Genomic DNA, 16,772 nt, shown 5'->3' on the forward strand with positions numbered 1-16,772 from the left:
CGATCATTTCAGGTAGATTCATATATATATATATATATATATATATATATATATATATATATATATATATATATATATATATATATATAAATGCCTAAACAATAATTTTCACTAATGTTTGCATGATACTTACTGCTGCTATATCAAATCCTCACTCAAAAAGAAAATTCCTCACACACTGACATTATACCATACATATGGCAATGAATGTATGACTACAATTAAACTAATCACGTACTACGTCTGCTGTGATCTTTACCAAAAAGCCTAACTCACATAACAGCAGAAAATACAGCTAACATCTATATAATGTATTACTAAGTCTCATAAGATGACTTCTAAAATCTAAGCTGCATTAATCCTTCAGTTCAAGTAATTTAAGTCTTGTTAGGCTCCCCATTTGATTGTACACCTCACCTGAGTGTACTTTTTAATTCAGCTGTAACTTAGAAATGGACTACGTTCTTGCAGCACTTTGTATAAGGAGTTGTACAAATTAAATAACAGTAGAGGTAGCTAGGTGAAAAGTTAGAAAAAGTTCATGCTTTTAACCTTGCTAACGAGATTTGTAGCTTGTTCAATTAAACTTGTGCTCCTCTGATAGTATGTTGTGTTGCATCAAGTAATCTTACAAAGGATTATGAGGCCCTTGGCCAGAGAAAGGGTTTATATCATGAAAATCTGAGTATCTGTGTACAATACTTATGGTAATGAGGGACCAACTCATGAATGTTTTTGAATTTCTTTTATTACACATAGGTATAATGACATAGTTACAATAAGGGCAGGGGCAGCCTTACACATAGTCCAACTAGACAGCTCCCTAAGGTGCTGTGTTTGTAGGATTACTTTTCTAATATTCATTCATTCATTTATTCATTCATTCATTCATTCATTTATTTATTTTTATAGCAACAAAAATATGTTATTTCTTTGTGTTAAAAGGCACCCCAGGGCAGACATGCTCTATTTGACTCATGCCATGTTAGACTTGAGCATTACAAGGTCATGGAGCAGACACCTTACAATGGTCAAATGTAGGTGGAAAGTCTTCCAGCCATGATTAACAGCATGTAGTTTTCTGAACAGTAAGAACTATGAAATCTAATGTCTGGGTTTATCAGCTGTCAGTAGTGTTCTGCAATTTACCAAAAAAGTAAAAAATGTTACGAGGGACAGATGTCAAAAATGTGAGGCAAAATCATGCACATTCAGAATTCTGGATAGTTGAGCTGAGAGGAATGGTGCAAGCACAGGAATGGTGAGATAAGAGTTATTTTATTATTTTCACAATGGGGCTGTTAGTGAACAACCAGATATTTTTGGCACTATTTCTGGCTTTGTTTTTTTTTTTGTTTTTTTGTGGAGCAACTTGGAATACTTTAATATGTGGAAACTTGCTTTTTTGGAGGTAAAATAATATTCCATAGCCATCAGACATTGTGAATATAACTGCTGGGTGGGGTTGGAGTTGGCTGGCTGAAAGTAACTGATCCTTTTGTTTTTTGCTCAGTTTAAATAGTCACTATTTGGCTTTGCTGAACTGATGTACATTTGTGAGCTGTAAGATGGACTACTTAAGAGGACATCTGATAAATGGATATAATTACTGGGGCTGTTTGTGGAGGAAAATTACTAGCTGCCTGCTGTTTTTTGTTTATCATTCTAGCTATGCACGACTAATGTAATTTATGTGAAGTAACATGCAATATGTTAATGTGTGGCAAGGGTTTGTTTCTCGAGCAGAGGTGAAATATATTACAAGTTCATACTCTTTTATCACAATCAAATGTCTGAATTGCACTTAGGAGTGGATAGAACTGCTTGTATGTTGTTTGGATGAAAGTAATTGACCTGCTTGTAACTTCCTCAGTCTAACAGTCATTAGGGGGCTGCCCTCCACACATAAAGGCTGCATAAGTGGATTTTGACATGGGCTTAATAGTTGCCTCTGTCCTGAAACCTACCTAGTCTAAAACTGCCCTGCTCATAGGTGTGCACAGAAGGTTGTTGTAGTTTTGTGGTGGGTTGAGGATGATGTTATTATTTCTTTAACATTCCTTCCAAACCTCAGAGATTAATATATATTTGTATTGGACTGGAGACAGTGTGATCATTATTTCTTTAATTCTTCACAAACTTTAGATGTATGCACATGGGTTCAATATAGCTTGTACTGGCATACCATATTGTCTAGAAGTAACATGTTGGAAACTATTGTAAAAATTTTTTTCCATTTTCTTCGCAGTCAAACATCTGATGCATATACAGCTGCATATTTTTTTGGTGGAGAGTAAAGAATAATGGTGTTTATATATGTCTAGCAGCAAATATGTTGTGTTGTATTTCTTTTTAAGTTTTATCCCAGTCGAACATCAGATGTGTACACAGAAGGTAACTGTCTTTTAAGGATAAGGGATGAGGAGGCATGCTGTATATACACATGACAGCAGCAGCTTGAAATGCATGATGGCAGACACATGTGGTATAAGTGTAATCCCAATTTAATACCAGATGGAGATACACAGAAAGTCACTACCTGTTTGGAGGTGGGGGTAGGGCATTATAGGTTCATAGATTAGTAGTAGGCTACCTGCCTTTGTGGGCCATTTCAAGCCTAGCCAATTACCCCATGAGGGAATCAAACCCTGCACCTTGTGTCTGTAAGGTAAACACCTTAACCATTATGCCAACCTCCCAACGCCACCAATTCCCATCAAGCCACCTTGCTGCCAGACTATGGCTAAACATTCAGAAGCAAGTAACATGCAAACAATTCTGTAATCTGCAGAATTTCAACCCTGAATTCTTTATAACAATTCTTAAGCAATATAATTGGAACTGCCTAAAATATCACCACTAGATGAAGCAGTTAATCATTTAATCATCTCTTCCTAACTATCTTAAATAAGCAGACCCCAATCAGAAACAAAAGAGTCAAATATATTCTAGCACCCTGGCTAACAAAGACTACTAAACAATTCCTACTAAATTGGGACCAGGCCTGGAAAACGCATACAAAAAATGAAACCCAATTAACTCTACAGGATTATAGATATCTCAGAAATGTCTTATAAAAAATACTTAGTAACAAGAAAGAATACTTTACAAACCTATAAAATGCCAACCAAAATCACCTCAAACTGTTTTCCAGTCCTTAAAGTCATTGCTCAACCCCAGGCAACCCTTTACCCCTCCAAGCCCACAACCTTTAATACAAAAGAAATACAGCAACTCAGTTGAACACCCACTTTGTGCATTCTAACTTATCACTAACCAAATAAAACTCCACCTCACCTCTCACTATTATACAACCCCCTACCAACAACAAAATACTCTGTAAACTTGATAGTGTACCCACCTCAACAATAAAAAAAAATACTTACTAACAATGAAATCAACCACCAAGGCAGCTGAGAAATTACTAGAAGAGTACCTCAAAATAGCATCAGAAGCTATAGCATTCCCAGTCTCCATACTTATCAATAGATCCATAAAAGAAAATCATGTCCCCAACATCTGGAAAATATACGTCATACCCCTACATAAAGGCAGAAATTCTATCGACCTCATCAACTACCATCCAGTAACCATCCTCCCATTGCTATCCGAGGTATTAGAAAAATTTAGCCACATCCAATTGCTCCAATACCTCACCAATCATAACCTTCTTTTCTTGATTCAGCATGGCTTTCAGCCTAATCATATCATCACTACTGCTTTTTTAAACTTTACAAACGTAGTTAATCAGCTCTGAAACAACAGTAACCTAGTCTCAACAGTCTTCTAAGACCTATCCAAGCATTTGATACTGTCTCACACCAGAAACTCCTTGAGGAACTACCCTCTCTAGGCCTAAATGCCCCATCAGTAACCTGGTTCCGCAGCTACTTATCAAATAGCAAACGAGCTGTGAAATGGCAACAAGACTATTCGGATTTCCTCACAGTCACAGTCGGTGTCCCTCAGCGATGAATTCTCAGACTCCTACTTTTCAATATCTTTATCAATAACATATAATCTGCCTCTAAACATGCTAACCTGATACAATATGCAGGTAATGCCACTGTCATCTGCTCATCTCAAACACTATCCTCCCTACAAGTGAACATCCAAAAGGCCTTTCTAGCCATAGAATACTGGCTAGATTGTTCAGACTAGCTCTTAAATGCTAAAAAACAAACACAATTGATGCTTTTCACCCCTAAAAACTACTCAAACCAATCTTTTCATATCCTATCAGCCAACAAAACAAAAGTAGAAAATGTCACACAGACAAAACTCCTTGGCGCAATGGTTGATGATAATCTCAGATATAGTCAGCATCTACCCATAGCCATAAAAAAACAAACTGGAAACTAGGTTCTGTATACAGTGCTAGGAAATTCCTCACAAATAACTCAAGAAAAAACAAAGCACAAACATAACTAATTCCATTCCTATTCTATGCCTCACCTATCTTTACAAATCTTAACCATCAAAAATAAGTTAGAGACACCCTATAACAAAATTGCTAAATTTATAACAGATAATCCTCAAAAAAAAAAAAAAAAAAAAAAAACACAATTGCATAGAACTAAAAAAAGTTAACTGAAAAGAACTTAAAGACTACCTCAACTACCATCAACTTATTGCAGCCCATAAACTAATAAACCCCCCAGAAAATGCCCAGCACTAAAAGGAATACTATAACTCTATACCACTAATCAAGTCCTACGATCTAACAACAAAGCTTTTCTATGAATCACAAAATCAAATAAGAGTGCAGAAGACTCACTAGACTCCAACCAGGTAGCAAAAATCTGGAACCATATCCCCCCGAAATAAGACAAGGTGACACACTGCATGACTTCAAAACATCATTAAAGAAACACCTGCTAAATAACCGGTTGTGTTCATGCACTACCCAGGATAATCTCCATACTCAACCTAACTCCAGTATCAAAGTTGCACTCGCTTTACTAAATCTTTCTGTACCCTCATCTTACACATCTAACTTTATATCTCTATAACTATATTCTCCTACAACTGTTGTTGTTGTTGTTTGTCTTTCGGCTTTTCCCAGTTAGGGGTTGCCACAGCGGAACTCCGGTCCGCTAATGATTGGCAGTAGATTTTCACGAATGCCGAGGTGCCAGCTCGAAGTTCAATCTTCAATGAAGGCACGCCCATTTACGCATGTCTTTCGAATGCCCACCCAACCGCGGGGCAGGCATGCAGACTCCACACAGAAGGCACTCCCTGCACTCCAGCCGAGAATCGAACGGGACAACATCTTGCTGTGAGGCAACAACGCTACCGCTGCACCACCGCGGAATTCTCCTACAACTGTAATTTACATTATTCTTCTAAAGACTGCCACTCCATCCTCTACCTACTTTCTCTGCTACAAAACTTCCATTTCCCAGGTAACTACCTCTATTTTCTTTAATACAGGTCTATAAAAGCTCTTTTCCTCAATCTGCCTGAAGTTTCATATAACTATTTGTCCTCTTAAGTTTTACCTCCTGTTAAATCCATTTCTGCCTTTGCTATCCTTCTCTGTACTTCCAGCTGTTAACCACATTACATAATACATCCATTGCCTGTCTATGAAATTTCTCTGTAACCAACTACCTCATGAAAAAAAAAACGTATCTCCTTAAATTCATAGGGTTCTGTATGTAATATAGTGTGTTCTCTGTATGTAATATAATGTGTTCTAGATGTAGTCATATAATTGTGTTTTCAGGTAAACTCAATGTATTTTACAAAATGTCATTAATTGTATTTAAATGTACTTCTCTAATATGTGGAGCTTTTCTCTCTGGACCTCCACTGAAAATAGGATAAACCCCAGTCGGAACTTCCTGGTAAGCAAAGATAAATAAATAAATAAGAAAATAATAATTATAATAATAATGGGATATATATGCACGCAGTTTGGCGGCTTTTACCATTAAACCTTGGATACAACTTATTTCTTCCTTGAAATAAAAAGAAAAAAATGGAATTTCTTTCCTTGCATATGATTTTTATTCAGGCCACAATTACATCAAAAAGTTGAAAAAAAATAATCTGAAATGCACCTCAGCGCATCTTTAACCCTGTGTCTTCTCAGTCACCAGGTCCCCAACTTAATTTAGTTATTACAGTGTAGCCTTGGTTTGTTAGGGTGTGTTGAAAAGATGCAGGAAAAAGCAAAGTTTAAGGGTAAGACTGAATGTCATTCCTTAATTGTGGTTTTCACTCAGGTCATTGCTGGATGAAAAGATTGTTCTAAAAACTTTAACATGCACCTCAGAGTATCTGCAACCCTCTAATGGAGCTTACTACAGTTATTTCTGTTGCAGTTATTACAGTGTAGCCTTGCTCAGTTAGGGTGTCAAAAGTATGTGGGGGGGACAAGCTGAAAAGAAATAATAACTTTCTTTATTTGATTGCGGTTCTCATCAGGCCATCATTGAATGAAAAGGCTGCTTAAAAGAATTCTTAAATGCAGCTCAGAGCATCTAGAATCTATATGGCGTAATGCAGTTGTTTGCTTCACAGCTATCATAGTACAGTCTTGCCAACATAGACCATGTGGAATGAATGAATAACTGCAGGAAAAATAAGGAGTAAGACAAACTGTGAGAAAAAAGAATGACAAAAAACTAATCTGGGTGGTGTGGGTAGATCAGGATGCTGGGTGGGGGAAGTGTATGTGGGGGGGAGTTGGCAGCAGGGGACCACCATGGAGCCCCTTCACCTAAGGTGCCAGTTCACTAGTAAGGACAACCCTAAGAGTGTATGTCAGTCTTTTTCACCCAGATGAGCACCTGCGGAGTGAACTGAGAATGTGTGGGTTGGTCAATGATTCCAGCAGGAATGTTGTGAAATATGTTTTACATTTGCAACTTATGTAGGTGCTAAAGAGCACACTTATCCTCAAGTTAAGCCTTAAGTAGGCAGTGCACACATTTTTTGCCATTTTCATAATTTTATGCCAGTCTGATATGCCATCATTTTCAGTATTTCAACATAGACAACCTGCCAAGTTTCACACTACTAAGATAACCTATGTTGGGCAACATGTGATGAAAGTCATGTGACTGAGATAGGCCAGCCATATTTCTGTGGGAGAGCAACTGAATGACCATGGCTTCTGATGGCACTGTGTGTGGGAGGATACCCTGGTGGTGATTCAAGGAATCCAAAATCTTCCTGCATTTTCTGCATAAGGCTTACCAGGAACACCTGGTTGTGGACTCCAATGAGGGTACCCACTATAAAGTGGATATTCAGTACTGTCTTGATAGACCATCCTGGATGCCACTGGCATATCTTACTCTGGCAAGCAGGGCAGGCACCAATACAGTGACATGCAGATGCACCATCCAGAACTGCTGAGCCAATAGGAAGAAGAGGGCAGAATAATGGCACCTGAGATGCATTGTAAGTATCTGTCCTGTCTATAGAGATAATAGGTTTCCAATAAGGAGTAGGTTGCAGGTATGATACCGAATGTTATATTGTACTCTACAACTCTGGTGACCATACAGGAGAATGAAACTCAAACCAAAAGCTGTAGATGGAATGAAGGAGCGAACACAATTCTTTAGTACTTTCGTTCAAATTTATTCTTCATGAACTTCTTCAGAAAAAAGTTAACCTGTCACAAACACACCTCTTATAAGTTACATCACACATCACATGACTTTCATGATACTTTAAATTAAAGGTGTACAATCATACCATAGAAATAAAAAACTGTATTGTTTACCAAACAGCTTAGAATGTCAAAGCTTCATAAAAAATTTCTTAGTATAAAAACATTACCATATTATTGCGATTTGAATGTCATTTTAGTGCTAAAATACACTTAATATTGATGCATTCATTCAGACAAGGGGCTCTGTTTGCTACCAAACTGATCTGCCACAATGACTCCTTGCCTTCTAAAATCAAATTGGTGTTCCCTATATAATCCACTTGTTGAACGTAATCTGTGACTGAAAAGGTGAACTTTTTAAAGTTCACACAGTGAATAGCATGCCTAGCTAAAGCACTGGTAAAATCCTTTTTCTTAATAGCAAGTGTGTGCTCATATAGTCTACACTTTAAACATCTAATGGATTTTCCTATGTAGTAACTAGGGCAAGAGACACATACTGCCACATAAACTATATTTGTACTCTCACAGGTAAACCGTCTGTGGATCCAAATAGTCATTTTAAGATGTGCAATAAATGTACTAGATGTATTGCTTATATGTCTACCAACACTGTTCACTTCAGTCAATGCTAAAGTGTGCCCCCCCCCTCCATTTTCCAAAATGTTTTTGATGTTCTTGATTTTCTTATAGGTGAACTTGGGTTCTACATCGACTACCTGTATGAGTTCCCTATTCCCCATCAGAACCTTCCAATTTTCCTTAATTATGTGTTTGATGACGCCCATTTCATTGACAATGGGGATGGGGAAAGAAAGAAATGGTAAACACTGTGTGGTCCTTCTTTTTCCTGTTGTTAATTACATCACCAAACCTCCTGATGGTGGGTTTGGCAGTGCTTTGTCTCAGAATGAATACCTCCTTGTGTATATTGGTTAACCAAGCCTGGTCATACCCTCTTTGTTCAAAAAAATGTGTCAACATGATGACCTCTTGAAAAAAGTGTCATCATCAGATGTGAGTCTACTGAGGTGAATAAATTGCCCCTTAAGCACCCCTTTCTTCATATGCCTAGGGTGTAAGCTATCACTGTGCAAATACTGGTTGACAAAAACATCTTTCCTATAAATCTTACTCACAAAAGTGTTACTGGACGTATCAAAAGCCAAATGTATATCCAAAAAATTAATGGTCTTACCAAAACTTCTCACAGAAAATTACAAAACATCTGTGGTGTGATTTAAGTCCCTGACAAAGGACGCAAATTCACTCTCATCACCAGTCCACAGAAATATCAAATCATCAATAAATCTTTGATATAAAATTATGTGGGACCTTTTTGGATGTACATACAAATATTTATTTATTTATTATTTATTGACATTTGTTAACCGGGTTTGTCCAACTGGGTTTGTGGTCCATTTTCAGTGGAGACCCGAGGAGAAAAGCTCCAGTAATACATTTTAAAACAAGTACAATGTTAAACAATATTGATATAATAGCAGTTATAGCAAAACGATTCACATATGTTGGGTTACATGCATAAAATTAACGTTGCATTAAAAAGAAGCTAAGTAACAATTTTACATTGATATAGTTCAATAGGTCAACAATAAATATTTTTTGTTTGTATAAAATTGTGCAAATGCATAGTAGACACATTGGAGAGAGAGGTGTAATGAGGTACTAAGTATGGTCCTTTTGAGGGTACATAGAGGGAAGGAAGACTAGGTAGGGTCATGGCAAGGGCAGGTTCTGGAATTGAGAAAATAAGCTTTTAGTTCATTTTTAAAGTGTGAGGTGTGGGAGATTGAACGTAAGTCAAGGGGAAGTTTGTTCCAAGCATGGGCAAGGGAGTGTTTGTAGAGTAGTTTGCCTACTGACCTTTTTGGGTGGTAGATATCAAGTAATTGTTGGTTAGAAGTATGGAGGGTCCGGTATGGGATGTAGATGGAGACTAAGGAAGATAGAGATGGAAAAAAGGAGGGTTTATAAAGAATGGAATGTAGCATATGAAACTGATAAGATAGCAGAAATTGGGGAAGTTCAAGCCATTGAAGAGAGTTTAAAGAAATGCAGTGGTGTGAATTGTATGGGGAGTTAGAATCTGGCTATTTTATGGTAAGTCTGTTGCAGTTTGTTTAGAGTTGAGGCCTGGATATTGGTAAGAACTGGGGCAGTGTATAAGAGGGAGTGGAGGAGAAGTGCCTGGCCCAGGGTAAGTCTAGATTCAGGGGTTAGGAATTTTTTGTTCTGATATAGCAGACCTAGTTTCTGTTTTTTTTTTATACATTGGAGTATGTGTAGGTTGAACTTGAGTTCGTCATTGATAATGACCCCTAGGAGTTTTGTATGGGTGTCAGGTTGGATGTTTGTATTGTTAGAAGATGTAATAAAAAAGGAGGTTTTGTGATGAGAAAGAGAACGGGGAAGGAAAAGTAGGAGTTTGGCCTTTTTAGGATTTAGGATCAACAGGTTGTGAGAGAGCCATTGTTCAATGGATAGTAGGGCCTGTTGGGTCAGGGAGTGTAGTTCAGGAATGTTATTTGAGATGGATATAAGTGTGGAGTCATCGGCATACTGAATAAGGGAAGATTCTTTGCATGAGTTATAAAGATCATTGGCGAAGATGTTAAACAAAAGGAGTCGCAAGATGGAGCCTTGGGGAATGCCAGTGGAGATGGGAAGGAAAGGTGAGGAGGATGAGTGCCATTTGTGAGATTGTTCCCTGCCAGACAGGTAACTATTAAACCAGGCAAGTGCGGAGGGGGATAGGTGGAGATTTGAGAGTTTGGATAGTAGTAGAGGATGAGAGGCAGTATTGAAGGCTTTGGAGAGATCTAGGAAGAGACAGGAAATGAGTTTATTGTTGTCTAGGGCCTCTGCAATGATATGAGTGAAGGAGAGGAGGGCAGTGGTGGTGCTGTGGTGAGGACGAAATCCATGTTGGGTAGGGGTAAGTAAGTGATATGTGAGGAGGTGATTGAGAAGCTGTGAGTGAATACATTTTTCTAATATATTGGAGAGGGGGGACAGAATGGCAATGGGTCGGTAGTTTGAGGGGTCAGTGGAGTTTCCACCTTTATGAAGAGGGATAGTGAAGAATAATTTCCAAAGGGTGGAGACAGTTGATTCCAGAATAGATTGATTAATTAGTATAGATACAGGATAGGCAATTGAGTCAGCAGCAAGTTTGAGGAATGTAGGAGATAGATTGTCAGTGGAAGGAGAGCAAGGTTTTAGCTTGAGTTGTAGAGATTTGATGTAAGTAATGGGAACTGGCTCAAAAGAAAACAAAGTTGTGTTAGTGAGACTTGGAAAGATGGGTGTCAAAGTAGAGTTTGGCTTAGAGGTTATCAGATTTTGGATGGAAGGGGTAAAGTGTTTATTCAGGAGGGTAGCCGTTTCCTGAGAGGAAGAGTTGGGGTATGGGGAGGGATTAGAGGGCTTTCCAGGATAGAGGATGTTGTTGAGAGTTGACCAAAATTTTCAAGGCTTGGATTTGTTGTTAAGCTGAGCAGAGCTTAGTATAACTTTTTGTCATTAGTTGTATGTTTTTTGCAAGGTTCCTCAGTTGCCTGTATTTTTGAAGAAAAGGTGGTTGTTTAGTTTTAGTCCAGGTTTTCCAAGCATGATCTCTTTTCTTCATAAGAGACGTAGTCTCTTTGGAGAGCTAGGGAGCATGGTTTGATTTTACTCTGATCTTCCTAGAGGGAGCTAAGGAGTTTAGAGCATTCATGAAGATGCTATTCAAAGTGCTTACAGCATCGTTTAGGGGGAGGTGTTTTAGGATGGGCCAATCTATGTTGTGGAGAATGGAGTTAAATTGGGATGAATTGAAAGTCGATAGTTTTTGACAGTCTTTGTTAAGGTGGGGTTTAGGAATATGGGAGTAGTGTCTTAAGATGGTGGTAGGGAGATGATCACTGAGGGAGTCAGGTAAGGTGGTGGGATTGTGGTATTGGTGGGGGGAATTGGTAAGGATCCAGTCTATGATGGAGCTGGAAGTGGAATTTTTATGGAAGCGAGTGGGAGATGTTATAAGTTGGTGGAAGCCGTGTAGGTGGATACTGAGTTGGGGGGAGTCAGTTGTGAGTTTGGACCAATCAATGTTGACATCACCAAGGATAAGTGTCTCATATGGTATGTTGTGGGAGAACCAGGATAGGATGTTTTCAAGAATGGGCAGATTGTTACCAGGAGGAAGGTAGATAGAGGCAATTGCAAGTTTTTGTGGGGATTCAGATGGCAGTTAAGGATGATGATTTCAGCTGGGAGGAAGTCAGGAATTGGGAAAGGGTATGGTGAGAGGTTAAGAATGTTTGAGTAGAGGTTGGCCATGCCACCACCTTTTTTACAGGTCTATCAGATCAGAAGATATTGTAACCTGGTGGGAGTATTTCACTATTTGAGATTTGTGGCTTGAGCCAGGTTTCAGATAAGGAGAGGATGTGAGGGGTATTGAGAGCTATCCATGAGTGCAGCTCAGTGACTTTATTTTCTAGACTCTGAATATTCAATGAGTAAATAGTTAAGTATTTGGATGGAGATGATTGTTGTGACTGAGGTTGGTGACTGTTAGAGGAGTAAGATGGAGGCAGTGTAGAGGTAGTTTTGGGGAGAGAAGAGGGGCCAGGGTTGGGATGGATGTTTCCAGAACAAAGTAGGTTTTTAGTGAGGAGAGAGTGTGTAGTAGATGCTAGATGGAGTTTGTATAGTTTTGACTTAGCTTTGTGGGAAGGTTTAAAAATCTGTATTATGGATAGTTTATATAGACTTGAGGTAGAGGTAATAAAGAGTTTAGGGGAGATAGTAAAAGATGAAGTCGTTGGATATATGTTGTATGAGTGAGAAGTTGGTGAACATAGGAGTGGGTCAGAGAGATTGGAGTGGTAAGAGGTGGAGATAGAGAGAATAAGGAGCAGTGCAGAAGATATTAGAAAATAATACATGTTGGAATAAAATATGGTCAGAGTAGGTAGAGAGACAGTGGTATAGAGGAAGTGGTGTTGACAAGATTGACAGATTAGTAAGGTGGTTGTGACAATAGGCAGGAAGTGGAATTGTAGTGGCTAGTGGGACAGGAAGGGGAGGGATAGTTAGGTATAAAGGTAATTGTAATGGGGGTGGGTGGGAATGGGGGTAGGGTAGCGGAGCGAAGTGAACTCGAGCGTAGCAAGGGTGAACGGAGCGGGGCTAGCACCCTGGTCAAGATGAAATCATAGAAACAATCAGAAAAAGATAGTGAAAAACTAGCTTGAGAGACAAGAATATAAAGTTTCTAAAGGTATAGACACCAGAAATAAAATAAAAAGAAATAAAATATGAGCAGAAGTAAGCTTACAAAAGGACACTGGTCTCAAGCTACGCAAGTAGATTTACTTGAAGCAAACCTAGTGCTGTATGGTTAAAATAAGCTACAATAGAGAGGGGCTTTGGAGGGGGAGAGAGAGAGAGAGGTATTACTAGCAGCTAAAAGCAGGGAAAAACATAAAAAAATAACATGTAAGAGTCTGAATACATTAAAATAGGGCAGATGCACTAGGAAAGACAATTATGAGTGAAGCTAGAAATGAATTCAGGGAAGGGTAAAGTGCAGAACAGGAGAATATACACAGAAACAGTATGAGGATAGTGGGTAACCAAAGAGAAAGGATAGGAGCTGCTGATGTCTGCTTTTCGTGGTGACTAACAAAAAAACCCTGTAAATTCTTGTTGTGCTTATAAAGTCTAGCATTAATTAAAAGATTAGCTTATGTAGTAGTTATTTACTGGGACACATACTTCAGTGGTATTATTTTAAGCTTAAAATGGTGGCTTTCGGACAGATAGTTAGAGTTGCAGGGTATCTGTTAAGGTCCTCAAACCTGTGTTGCCTGTACTGTGGCCAGGAGAAAACCACAGGGAAAAATCCACTAGGGTTCAGTGGTATTATTTTAAGCTTAAAATGTTGGCTTCTGGACAGATAGTTAGAGTTGCAGGGTATCTGTTAAGGTCCTCAAACCTGTGTTGCCTGTACTGTGGCCAGGAGAAAACCGCAGGGAGAAATCCACTAGAGTTCAGTGGTATTATTTTAAGCTTAAAATGCTGGCTTCCGGACAGATAGTTAGAGTTGCAGGGTATCTGTTTAGGTCCTCAAACCTGTGTCGCCTGTACTGTGGCCAGGAGAAAACCGCAGGGAAAAATCCACTAGGGTTCAGTGGTATTATTTTAAGCTTAAAATGGTGGCTTCCAGACAGAGAGTTAGAGTTTCAGGGTATCTGTTAAGGTCCTCAAACCTGTGTTGCCTCTACTGTGGCCAGAAGAAAACCGCAGGGAAAAATCCACTAGGGTTCAGTGGTATTATTTTAAGCTTAAAATGGTGGCTTCTGGACAGATAGTTAGAGTTGCAGGGTATCTGTTAAGGTCCTCAAACCTGTGTTGCCTGTACTGTGGCCAGGAAAAAACTGTATGGAAAAATCCACTAGGGTTCAGTGGTATTATTTTAAGCTTAAAATGGTGCCTTCTGGACAGATAGTTAAAGTTGCAGGGTATCTGTTAAGGTCCTTAAACCTGTGTTGCCTGTACTGTGGCCAGGAGAAAACTGCAGGGAAAAATCCACTAGGGTTCAGTGGTATTATTTTAAGCCTAAAATAGTGGCTTCCAGACAAAGAGGGTATGACCAGGCTTGGTTAACCAATATACACAAGGAGGTGTTCATTCTGAGACAAAGCACTGCCAAACCCACCATCAGGGGGTTTGGTGATGTAAGTAACAACAGGAAAAAGAAGGACCACACAGTGTTTACCATTTCTTTCTTTCCCCATCCCCATTGTCAATGAAATGGGTGTCATCAAACACATAATTAAGGAAAATTGGAAGGTTTTGATGGGGAATAGGGAACTCATACAGGTAGTAGCTGTAGAACCTAAGTTAACCTATAAGAAACTTAAGAACATCAAAAATATTTTGGAAAATGGTGGGGGGCACATTTTGGCATTGACTGAAGTGAACAGTGTTTGTGGTACTTTCTCCTGTAGGAAGTGTAAACAATGTAGATATATAAGCAATACATCTAGTACATTTATTGCACATCTTAAAAGGACCATTTGGGTCCACAGACGGTTTACCTGTGAGAGTACAAATATAGTTTATGTGGCAGTATGTGACTCTTGCCCTAGTTACTACATAGGAAAAAACATTAGATGTTTAAAGCGTAGAATATATAAGCACACACTTGCTATTAAGAAAAAGAATTTTACCAATGCTTTAGCTAGACATGCTATTCATCGTGTAAACTTTAAAAAGATCACATTTTCAGTCATAGATTATGTTCAACAAGTGGATTATATAGGGAACACCAATTAGATTTTAGAATACAAGGAGTCGTTATGGCAGATCAGTTTGGTAGCAGACAGAGCTCCTAGTCTGAATGAATGCATTAGTATTAAGTGTTTTTTGGCACTAAAATGACATTCAAATCACAATAATATAGTAATGTTTTTATATTAAGACATTTTTTATGAAGCTTTGACATTCTAAGCTGTTTGGCAAACAAGACAGTTTTTTATTTTTATGGTATGATTTTACACCTTTAATTTAAAGTATCATGAAAGTCATGTGATGTGTGATGTAACTTATAAGAGGTGTGTTTGTGAGAGGTTAACTATTTCTGAAGAAGTTCATGAAGAATAAATTTGAACGAAAGTACTAAAGAATTGTGTTCGCTTCTTCATTCCATCTACAGCTTTTGGTTTGAGTTTCATTTTACAGTTTGTTGTGTGACCATACAGGAGACTATTCTTTATATACATGAAGGAGGATGGAAAAACTTCATAGGCACAGTGGTAAATATTAATTTACTTTCTTAATTTAGCATAATTAAAGAAATGATAATATTGCATTAATTATGTGGCAGCACCACCTATATCAATCAGACTGATGTAGCAGGTGTGGGTATGTTTAGATATACATGTATTGTTACTAATGTTTGGATGCTATCCAGAGCATGACAAAACACTTATTCAGGTAGTGTGAGTGACCATTGCTGTTTTAGACCTGTACTCTTGCAAGTTTTAGACTACAGGACAGTATAGAGAGGTAACTTGTCAGTGTCTCACAGTGATGTCCCAACAATTTCTGGACAGAGTAGCCCTCCTACACTCTATCACAGACACAAGTAGTAGTGTCACAATGTTTACTTATGCCCACCTTGTTAAGGTAGCACATTGTAGCACAGCACACTTTACATATCAAACAACACTGCTACTAGTCAGCTTTTTACGTTTGGGCAACTCTACTTATAATTTATATGATGTCATTAGTCATATGTATTTCATAGACATATAATTATTTAATAACAATTTTTGTCTCTCTCTCCCTCTCTCTCTCTCTAATATGTATTCCATGGACTTATATAATTATTTAATACCAATTTTTGTCTCTCTCTCTCTCACATTTCTCTGTCCCACCTCCCTTTCCTTTGTTGTTAAACATTATTTTTAACCTGTTTTGTTATGTTTGTTATCTTATTTCTTTATTGGCAACTTATTTTGTTATCTTTGTTATGTTTCTTCCCTCCCTTTATTTTGCAGTTATGTACAGCAGTTGCCATGGCAATGTCAGGGGCTAGGCCTGGGTCCAAAGTACCCCAGCAGGCACAGACAGTCCCTGCAACTCCTCAAGCAACATCCTGGGCTGCTTGCCCGGTGGCTGAAACAGGAAGCAGCAATGTAGCCACCTTTCCTGCCCAGGTGGTACTTCACTGTCTTGGAATTGCTATTATTTCCACTAATAGCACTGCCAGGGGTGGCGAATTTGTCACACACAGGGAGGTGGTAAAGGTAATGAGGGATATATATATGCTGGACCAGTCACTTGATCCCTGTGTTGGCTGACTGGAAAGGCTGCTATTGTATCTGGTAGAGTTAAATCGCTGTGTGCCTCTGCCATCAGCACTTCAGGTGTATTCAGCAGGGACAGAAGTTAGGGTACTATCTGACCACCCCCCAGGTATTGCACAGGCAGAGTGATGTAGATAACTGTACCTGCACTCTCCCCATCCTCATGTTTCCCTCCCTTGTATGTCAGTTCCCTCTCCTATTTGTTGTCAAACCCCTCCCACCACCATTATCATCCGCTTGTTTGCATGTTGCTGAAT

Source organism: Protopterus annectens, chromosome 1.part1, assembly GCF_019279795.1.
Source record: "Protopterus annectens isolate FY-2018-M chromosome 1.part1, PAN1.0, whole genome shotgun sequence".
Classification (NCBI taxonomy): Eukaryota; Metazoa; Chordata; order Ceratodontiformes; family Protopteridae; genus Protopterus; species Protopterus annectens.